This window comes from Trichechus manatus, unplaced genomic scaffold (assembly GCF_000243295.1).
Source record: "Trichechus manatus latirostris isolate Lorelei unplaced genomic scaffold, TriManLat1.0 scaffold00313, whole genome shotgun sequence".
NCBI lineage: Eukaryota > Metazoa > Chordata > Mammalia > Sirenia > Trichechidae > Trichechus > Trichechus manatus.
The window spans coordinates 238,039-249,247 of NW_004444249.1; positions in this window are offsets into that span (position 1 = coordinate 238,039).

Sequence of the window (11,209 nt, forward strand, 5' to 3'; positions counted from 1 at the left end):
GGTCATGATTCCCAGTATTGTGTGATTGTCCACCATTTTGTCATCTGATGTGATTTTCCTATGTGTTGTAAATCCTACCTTTACGACGTTAATAAGGCAGGATTAGAGGCAGTTATGTTAATGAGGCAGGACTCAATCTACAAGATTAGATTGTATCTTGAGTCAATTTCTTTTGAGATATAAAAGAAAGAAGCGAGCAGAGAGACAGAGGGGATCTTATAACACCAAGAAAGTAGTACCAGGAGCAGAGCATGTCCTTCAGAGGCAGGGTCCCTGCGCTGAGAAGTTCCTTTGCTCCTGAGTTGGAATGTCAAGACAGTTCTGACTCATAGACACCCTATATACAACAGAACGAAAACCTGCCTGATCCTGTGCCATCCTCACAATCTTTCTTATGCTTGAGCTCAGTGTTGCAGTCACTGTGTCAGTCCATCTCATTGATGATCTTTCTCTTTTTTGCTTACCTTCTATTTTACCAAGTATAATGTCCTTCTCCAGGGACTGGTCCCTCCTGATAACAGGTCCAAAGTATATGAGACGAAATCTCGCCATCCTTGCTTCTAATGAACATTCTGGCTATACTTCTTCCAAGATAGATTTGTTCGTTCTTCTGGCAGTCCATGCTATATTCAATAATCTTCACCAACACCATAATCCAAAGTCATTAATTCTTCTTCAGTCTTCCTTATCCATTGTTCAGCTTTCACATGCATATGAGGCAATTAAAAACACCATGGCTTGGGTCAGGTGCACCTTAGCTCATAGACCAGTGAAGACTGATGACAAAGACCTTCTCCCATAACCAACAGAGAGGGAAAGCCTTCCCTAGAGCTGGTGACCTAAATTTGGACTTGTAGCCTCCTAGACTGTGAGAGAATAAATTTCTCTTTTTTAAAGCCATCCACTTGTGGTATTTTTGTTACAGCAGAACTAAATAACTAAGATATTTTGTATAAATTTCTTAACTTTCTTTAGCCTCAATTCCATCATTTGTATATGAAAAAATATCTGCTTTGAGGAGCTATCTATCTTATAAGGGATAAGAGATAGTGCATGAAAAACACTTAAAATCAAAAACCAGACCCATTGCTGGTGAGTCATAGTGACCCTATAGGACAGAGTAGAACTGCCCTGTAGAGTTTCCAAGGAGTGGCTGGTGGATTCAAACTGCCAACATTTTGGTTAGCAACCAAGTTCTTAACCACTGTGCCACCAGGGCTCCTGAAAAAAAGAATACTTAGTATATAAGAATATCTGGTAATACGACACTCAATAAATTGTATACTTAATTATACAATAAATAAATAAAATATACAATAAGTTGTGTATTTAATGTTGAAAAGAGAATTTTACTACTTCACTACTTTCACATTTGGCCCCATCTTGATTGTAAGACTTCTGACTGAAAAATAAGAGACAAAGTAAAGACATAGGTCAAGATGTTTAGGAGATTCTAACGGCTACCACTGGTAAAATACTGCAAGTGTGGGATTAGTCTTCTAGAGTTTATCTGAACGTAGAAAAGATCCTTTTGTGCTTAATCATTGTAAATACCATAACACAACTATCTAATAAATGCTTAAATGTGGTTACTTTAAAGCATAATGTGCTGAGGCTCTTCCATATCTTTAAATCTCACACTTTTCTAGAACATATTGTCCTTTTTGTATATCTGAGTTTAGGAGCTGAATCACCTAAAACAAACAATGCATTGTTTTACCCCTAAAAATTAGCTTGGTCACAGTGACCGGTAATATGATATAAATTGTTCTTCCTTCTATAATATAAGACGGCAGCAGGATATAATGTTTACTCATCTAAACAATAGTTATAATCATTACAGTTACCTTTTACCAGATGTTTTTATATGAAACTTTGCCTTAGAAAATCTCAGGTATTATTATCCACCTACATACTTTCTATCTGCCTTTTCTAGGAATGTATACTTCAAGCCTAATTTAATTTATAGAAATACCTGTAAATGTGACCATAATTTTCAGATATGGGTAAGACTCATTAACAGGTTATGATCCAACACTGGCTTAAGGGGTTAGCAAATGATCAGCATCCCAACTAGAAAACAGAAACTCAAGACTACATTCTACCTTTTCACCTCTTTCTTATATTTATAAACCATTTATTCTCCCATATAAATTTAGCAAAAAACATTATGGCAAAATCAAAAGTGAGTTCACACTTCAAGTGTATGTTCTCTGACATTGTAGTTCATACTGAATTTAAATATTAAGTAGTTCTTCCAATTAGCCTCATTTAGCATAGATTTTAACATCAAGATTTACAGCATAAAGAAGAGGAGCACATAAACCACAAATGACATAAGCGCTACTAGGAAATGAAGAAATAATCACACCCACACAGAGATGAAAGAAAGAAAATGCACAGGAAAAGAACCAAACCTTGAAAATGAAGTACCCTCCTATGGGTTTTTCATAGCCCTATTTCACACTGTCTTTCACGGGGCCCTGGTGACGCAGTTGTTAAGAGCCCCGCTGCTAACCGAAAGTTCAGCAGTTAGAATCCACCAGCAGCTTCCTGGAAACCTTATGGGACAGTTCTACTTGTCTTATAGGGTCACGATGAGTCGGAATCTACTCGACGGCAACAGGTTTGGGTTTGTTTCTGGGTTTTTTTTTTTCCATTTTAAAATGCAGGTAAAATTTATATTGTTTCACTAGATCACCATACTATTTTCATACAAAAGTAAATGAGTCACAGATTGTTACTATTAAAAAAAGTTTTATTTGTAAGACAAAAATATCGGTGAACTAAGTATTTTCATATTATCAAACGAGACATTATTTGAGTTTCATAAAAATTTTTAATCACACAAAGGAGGGGTACAAAGCATAGAAGCTTAAAAGGTACTAGCCCAAGATAAATTTATATAGTATAGAGTTCCAAAAGTGCTGTCACATACTTTATTTCATTCAACAAACATGGACATATATGCCTTAAATTCAAAGTGGCTAATGTCCACAACAAGGAAAACAATGTAAACTTGTGAGAAATAACTTTTTTTGATTTTTGAAAAGCAATATATTTCTACTTAAAATAATGATAAAGTATGCAATGTATAGTGCATGATTTTGGACGAAAAGGAAGATAATATCCTCTTGTCCCCAAGCTTCTAAATCACCCACCAACCCCTCTCATCTAATTGTCCCACTTTTTTCCCGCCCTGCCTACATTCACAGTATGTACTTGGATGACACTTTGGAACACCTAAGCTGCAGCTGTCACATTTGAATTACATCTAATTTTTAAACCCAAATAAATGAAATACCCATGATGCTTTCAGACTGCCAATGGACCATCTAGGTAGAGCTACTGGCTTCACAGAATTTACTAAAGTAAAAAATATCTAATTCTTCTCTTGCCAGATCCTAAAAAGAATAGATATCCAAAAACCAAAAAAGAAAACCAGTTGCCGTGGAGTAGATTCTGACTCTGGTAGCCCCATGTGTGTCACAGTAGAACTGTGCTCCACAGAATTTTCAATGGCTGGTTTTTCAGAAGTAGCTCACCACGCCATTCTTCCAAGGAGCCTCTGGATACATTTGAAACTCAAACCTGTTGGATAGCAGCAAGCATGTTAACTGTTTGCACCTCCCAGGAATTCCTTTAGATATCCACATAACATGTAATAAAAAATGAGATAAACAATGTAAAGTGCCTGTCAAAGAGCCTGACGTATTATAAGACTTGATAATTGGCAGCTCCTGCCACTGTTATTGCTAGACAAAATAACTGAAAAGTTGTTATACTTGGAATCTATCTCATCCTTGTTCTGCCTCTAAGTAGCGATCTTAAGTAACCTCTAAGACAATTTCAGTTCCCTCGGTGGTATAGACAGTTCACCCTCAACTAATAACCTAAATGTTGGTGGTTCAAATCCGCCCAGCGGTGCCACAGAAGAAAGCCTGGCAATCTGCTTCCATAAAGACCACAGTCAAGAAAAATCTGTGGAGCAGTTCTACTCAACACATGGGGTCACCATGAGTCAGAATCAACTCGACAGCAACAGGTTAACATGACAATTTCAACTTTCTGTCTTCATTTCAAACATGAGACTTATAATCCTACTTATTCCTGTTTTATAAGAAATAAATGACTATATATTTAAAGTACTGAAAGAAAAGAACTGTCAATCAAGAATACTATACCCAGTGAAACTATCCTTCAAGAATGAGGGTGAAATTAAAACTTTCCCAGACAAACAGAAGCTGAGAGAGTTCATATCCACCAGACTGGCCCTACAAAAAATACTAAAGGGTGTTCTGTAGATGAAAGAGAAAAGACAGTAGAAAGTAATTAAAAGATATACGTAAAAAGAAAGATCCCTAATAAAGGGAAATACCTAGACAAGTATAAAGGTTAGTAATAAGGTATTCATGCTTGATAATTCTAAATGTTTTGTTTTTCATGTTTTTTAACAACAAATAGGTAAAAAGCAAAGTTAAAAATATGTTACAGGGCATATGAAATATAAAGATGTAATTAGTGACAACAGCAACAAAAGAGGGATAGAGGAATGGTATAGATAGAGAATTTTTTGTACGTTACTGAAGCTAAGTTGGTACCAACTTACCCTAGAATGTTATAAATACAAGCTGTTAAATGTAATATTCATGGTAACCACTAAGAAAATATATTAAAAACAAACATAAAGAGAAAGGAGAAGGAAATCAAAAAGACTCACTACAATAAACCAACAAAACACAAAAGCAAGAAGCAGTAAAGGACAAAGACAAAGAAGGCTAGAAGGCTTAAAACATATAAAAAACAAATTAAAAAATGGTAGAAGTTAGTCACTTCTTGTCAGTAATTACAGAGAATGTTAATGGACTAAATGCTCCAATCAAAAGGAAGAGAGTGGCAGAATGGATTAAAAAAAACAAAACACAAAAAAAATGATCCAACTATATGCTGTTTATAAAAGACACACCTTAAACCCAAGGATAGAAACAGGTTGAAAGTGAAAGGTTGGAAAAAAATATTCCATGCAAGTAATAACCAAAAGAGAGCTGGGGCGACAATCTTAACATCAGACAAAATAGACTTTAAGACACAATCTGTTAGAAGAGATAAAGATGGACATTATATAGTGACAAAAGGATCAATTAAGCAACATCGGGGCACCTAAATATGTAAAGCAAACACTGACAGAATTGAAGGGAGAAATAGATACTATTACAATAATAGTTGGAGCTTTCAGTACACCACTTTCAATAATGGACAAAACATCTAGAGAGAAGATCAAAGGAAACAGAAGACCTGAATGACACTATAAACCAACTAGACTTAACAGACATATACAGAACACGCCACCCAAAAACAACACAATATACATTCTACTCCAGCGCACGTGGATCATTCTCCAGGATAGACCACATGTTAGGTCACAAAGCAAGTCTTGATAAATTTAAAAAGATTGAAATCATATAAAGTATTTTCTCTTACCACAGCAGAATGAACTTAGAAATCAATAACAGAAAATTCCTGGAAAATACACAAACATATGGAAATCAAGCAACTTACTATTAAACTACCAATGGGTCAAGCAAGAAATCAAGAGAGAAATTACAAATTACCTAGAGTCAGAAGAAAATGAAAGCACAACATACCCAAACATATGGGATCCAGTGAAAGCAGTAGTCACAGGGAAACTTACAGCAATAAATGCCTACATGAGGATAAGAAGAAAGATCTCAAATCAACAGCTTAACTCGACAACTACAGGAAGTAGAAAGAGCAAACTAAGCTTAAATCTACTAGAAGAAAGGAAATAACAAAGATTAGAACAGAAATAAATACAATTGAAAATAGAAAATAAACAACAGTAACAAAAAAGAGTAGCTGCCAAGGCTGCTTATGTACAACCAAAACGCTCATGGGATTTGGTTTCTTGGTTTGGAAGTTTAGCATCATGGTTTCCTGGGATATCCCACTTAGCTGGGCTAATAACATGTTTAGTGCTTCTGCTTTATCTTTTAGTTCGTTTTGTAGTGCCTGGGGTCTTAAAAGCATGCAAGCAGCCATCCAAGGCACAATAATTGGTCTCTACTTGCCTAGAGCAACAGAGGAAGAAGGAGAGTCAGGAATAGGAGGAAGATACGGAATGTGTGGCTAATTGCCTCCATGAACAACTGCCTCCTTTGCTATGAAACCAGAACAGGATGGTGCCTGGCTACCATTACTGAACATTTTAATCAAAGATTGCATACAGGAATCCTTATCAAAAGGGGAAAAATTCAGAACGGAATTTCAAATTCCCACTGACTCCAGACTTCTGGCACCATTAAGGTTGGATGGACCCCTGAAACTGTTGCCCTGAGATAATCTTTAAACCTTAAACCAAAAATATGCCCTGAAGTCTTCTTAAAACCAACAATAGTTTTGCTTAACTAATAAAAAATGTCTGCCTTGAGTGTTTTGCTCTTTTAAGAACAATCTATATGGGATCAAAGTGACAACAGCAACTTGAAAGATTAAACAGGAACATTAGGGGGCAGTGAATTTATGCTGATGGGAGAGGAACAACTCAGAAAAGGAAGGTGAGAATGGTTGCACAACTAGAAGAATGTAATCAATGTCAATAAATGGTACATATAGAAATGAATAAATGATTGTCTACTTTGAAAAATTTTAAATGCTATATAAAATCTCTGAAATTATCAGCATCATTATTATAATGATAACCCACTGCCATTGAGTCGATTCTGACTTATAGCAACCCTACAGAACAGAGTAGAACTGCCCTATAGGGTTTCTAAGGAGCAGCTGGTGGATTCAAACTGCTGACCTTTTGATTAGCAGCCAAGCTCTTAACCACTGCCCCACCAGGGCTTTATTATAATGATAAATTCTACTTTAAAAATCTCCTTTTATAGAGTGGCCCAAATTTGACTAAAATATTTTGACTATCCTTACAAATTTCCACGCGAAACAGAATCATCTCACAGAATTGATGGTATGCCTCTGAAGCTAAATCTATTCCCAGGGGTTCATAAAGATGTCATAAAATGGCAAAAGATTTATGGGAAAGCAGAAAAGCTAGCAACAGTATACTGAAGTGAGGAGAGGATTGCAGGCAGAAAAGATTATAATCCTGTTGTCTTTTGAGGAGAAAGCTAAATACGTACTGAAAAGAATGTGCTATTGAAAAAGATCTTAGAGTTGAAACAATTCACCCTTGTGCTCCCAAACGGGTCCCTGGTGGTGTGAATGGCTTGGACTCTACTGCTAACCTAACAGTTGGCAGTTGGAACCCACCCCGCAGCGTTGTAGAAGAAAGGCCTGGGAATCTGCTTCCAAAGATTGCAGACAAGAACACCCATGGAGCAGTTCTACTGTGTAACACGGGGCAGGGGCGGGGGTATGAGTCAGAGTCATCTCGATGACAACGGGTTTGGATTTTTTTTTTTTAGGCGCTCCTAAGCAATGTTTACATTAGATATGGATTGCAAGTGCAAGCACCTTGAACAAATGGGATTTATGGGATGTTCTGAGAAAATAGTCTTATTCCTCTCCCTTCATTCCCTATCAAGTTGGTTCTAAAGGGCCAGCTCTGGTGCTGGAATGGTTAAGCACTTGGCTGTTAACTGAAAGGTCAGAGGTTCAAACTAAGCAGCTGCTTCACGTGAGAAAAGACCTGGCAATCTGCTCCCTTAAAGATTACAGCCTAGGAAACCCTATGTGGGCAGTTCTACTCTGTCCTATAGTGTCACTATGAATTGGAATAGTCTTTGGCACACAGCAACAACAACAAATGAAATCTCAGACAAGCCATACCTTTTCTGTCCACATTCAAAAGAAAAAAAAATTATCTGGTCACTTTTAGTCCCACGGAAGGCTCAGTTCTAGATTAACATATCTAGTACACTCTGCACTTCATTTAAATTAAAGCTTCTTCCTTCCCACTGCAACAGGTCCAAAACTTGCAGTGGAAAAGAAAATCTAGGTTGAGTCTCTATTTATCATCCCAGCTTTCCTTCCTGCCTTCTCCCACTGCTGAACAAAGCCACTCTGTCTTCTCCAGAGTTGAAGTATGTCTGGGAGAAGATGAGAAAGCAGAAAATGTCATCCGTGCCTGATATTAATCTCCGTTGGCCAGGGCAGATATTTAAAACTAACTCTTTCTCTCATGGCCACTGTCATGAGCTCTTTGGAGATCCCACCCTTCATTGGTGATCTGTCCCCAATGCAGTATCCTTGGCAGAAATGAATGCATGTCTGAGTAGTCACACACAATTCTTCCCTTCAACCCTAGATATGAAGCACACTGTTTTAGCCCCTTCTACTAAGGTATCACTGTCTCCCATATAACCCAGTCAAGATCTCAGACAGCCCCCAAACTATCGGTGGTTGACCCACCATTAACTGGGGTGCAGCTCCTTCTTAAAAGCAGTCCTCTGTTTTGCCTCTTGGCAGGTGGATCCAGCCACAGCTTTTTGCCTTATAGACTTCTTAAGCATAAGTGGGACACCTCTCCCCTGTATCCTCCAAACTGCAGAGGATGAATATCAAGTACTCTAAGCCAACTTCTTAAAGTCATGCTCACTAGGCTTGAGATCAGGTAAAAAAAAAAAAGCCCCACTCTTCCCGCATTGGGTTGGGAATAGACATACAACATAACTCTCTTCAAAGAAGCTCCCCCTCTAATCTCCAATGCACCTCTCTATCTATACAACCTATTAGACATGCTAGCAATAGGTAGTTAACTAAGAGTCATAAGAACCATTCTTGGCTACTGCCTGTGCATAAGTGATCTAAAACGGTGATCTCCAAACCAGGGTATGCAAACATTCAGGGTACATGAAGACTTTCCAAGGGATACATGGGCATGGATAGTTTTTAGGGAATCTATTTTTAATTCTTCAACTTCCACATAGACTCTTTTGTAAAAATGATATCCCTGAAATGGTAGTTTAGACTTCATGATAGTTCTCCTTTCCTACTTCCCCTTGCATAATTCCCTTTTCCCACATTACAAAAGAAAAGGCTTATCTCTTATCTAACCCACAACTTACTGTGGTACATTCCATCCTCCTCTACTATTATCAAAAAATTTATTCCCCCTGAGGTGGAATCTCATGGAGACCATGCTTCTTGTAAGTTTCACATTTACAAGTAGCCAAATAATTATACATTTGCAGTTAACTTTCTAGAGGAGACTTTACTGCACTCTTAAAATCAGAATATTAAATGATACAACCATTTTGGGAAATGATATGGCACTTCCTTAGAAAGCTAGAAATAGAAATACCATACAATTCAGCAATCCCACTCTTAGGAATATATCCTAGAGAAATAACAGCCATCACACAAACAGACATATGCACATCCATGTTCATTGCAGCATTGTTCACAATAGTAAAAATATGGAAACAACCTAGATGCCCATCAACAGAAGAATGGATAAACAAACTATGAGACATACACACAATGGAGTATTATACAACAATAAAGAACAATGATGAATCTGTGAAGCATCTCATAACATGGATGAAACTGGAGGACATTATGCTGAGTGAAATAAGTTAATCACAAAAGGACAAATATTGTATGAGACCTCTACTGTAAAAACTCATGAAAAAGTTTACACACAGAGAAACAATCTTTGTTGGTTACTAGGGATGGAAAGGGTGGGGGGAATATTAAATAGACAATAGATAAGTGGTAACTTTTGTGAAGGGTAAGACAGTACACAATACTGCGGAAGCCAGCACAACTTGTACAAGAAAAGGTTATGGAAGCTCCACAGACACATCCGAACATCCTGAGGGACTGAACTGCTGGGCGGATGGCTGTGGGGACCATGGTCTTGGGGAACATCTAGCTCAATAGGCATAACAGTTTATAAAGAAAATGTTCTACATTCTACCTTGGTGAGTAGCGTCTGGGGTCTTAAAAGCCTGTGAGCAGCCATCTAAGATAACTGCACTGGTCTCACTCCTTCAGCAGCAAGGGAGAATGAAGAAAACAAGACACAAGGGAAAGATTAGTCCAAAGGACTAATAGATCACAACTACCACGGCCTCCACCAAACTGAGTCTAGTACAACTAGATGGTGCACGGCTACCACACCACTGACTGCTCTGACTGGGATCACAACAGAGGGTCCTGGACAGAGCTGGAGAAAAATGTAGAACAAAATTCTAACTCACAAAAAAAGATCAGACTTACTGGCCTGACAGAGACTGGAGAAATCCCAAAAGTATGGCCCCTGGACACCCTTTCAGGTCAGTAATGAAGTCACTCCCGAGGTTCACCATTCAGCCAAAGTTTAGACATCCCCATAAAAACATAACGAGACTAAAGGGGCACAACATTCCAGGGACAAGGACTAGAAGGCAGGATGAGACATGAAAGCTGGTAATAGGGAATCCAAGGTCGAGAAGGGACACTGTTGACATGTCGTGGGGTGGTTAACCATTTTCATAAAACAATATGTGTATGAACTGTTTAATGAGAAACTATCTGTTCTGTAAACCTTCATCTAAAGTACAATAAAAAAAAAAAATCAGAATATCTACTTACATACAGGCAAAGGGCAAAATGTTCCCAAAAAGCCTAACCTTTAGAAAACCAGCTTTCTTTATTTAGGTTTAATTGCTCCTGTTCAGAGGATAAGCTCTTTAATTCTGTTAAATGTATAACTATATGTGTAAACATTTCAACCATGAAATAAAATTTTTAATCAATCTAGATATAAAATTCTCAAAGATCCATTTCTCTGCTCATCTGTCAAAATTTTTTAAACCTCTTAGAGACAAGCAAAATTAGAAAATTTAAAAAATTAAAATGTTCTACGGATAAATGTCTCTGTTCAGCCTATTGAAAAAAGTCCAGCAAGACACAATGTCCAAATTATTTTTTAAAGCCAATATCATCTAGCATTTAGTTTTAGCTTCAAAAACAAGGCATCAGTACCAAAAAAATCTACTTCACACAAAAGAATAGAGCACTGGCAGAGAAGAGGAACAAAGAAGGCATAAGACAGAAAAAATGGATAACAGAATGGCAGAAGTAAGTCCTCCTTTATCTGTAATGACTGTGAATGTAAAGGGATTCAACACAACAATCAAAAGGCAGACAGTGGTAAATCGGATTTAAAAAAAAAAAAATGGCCCAACTATACGCTGTTTACCTTAGGAATAAAGACACAAATAGGTTGAAAGTGAAAGGA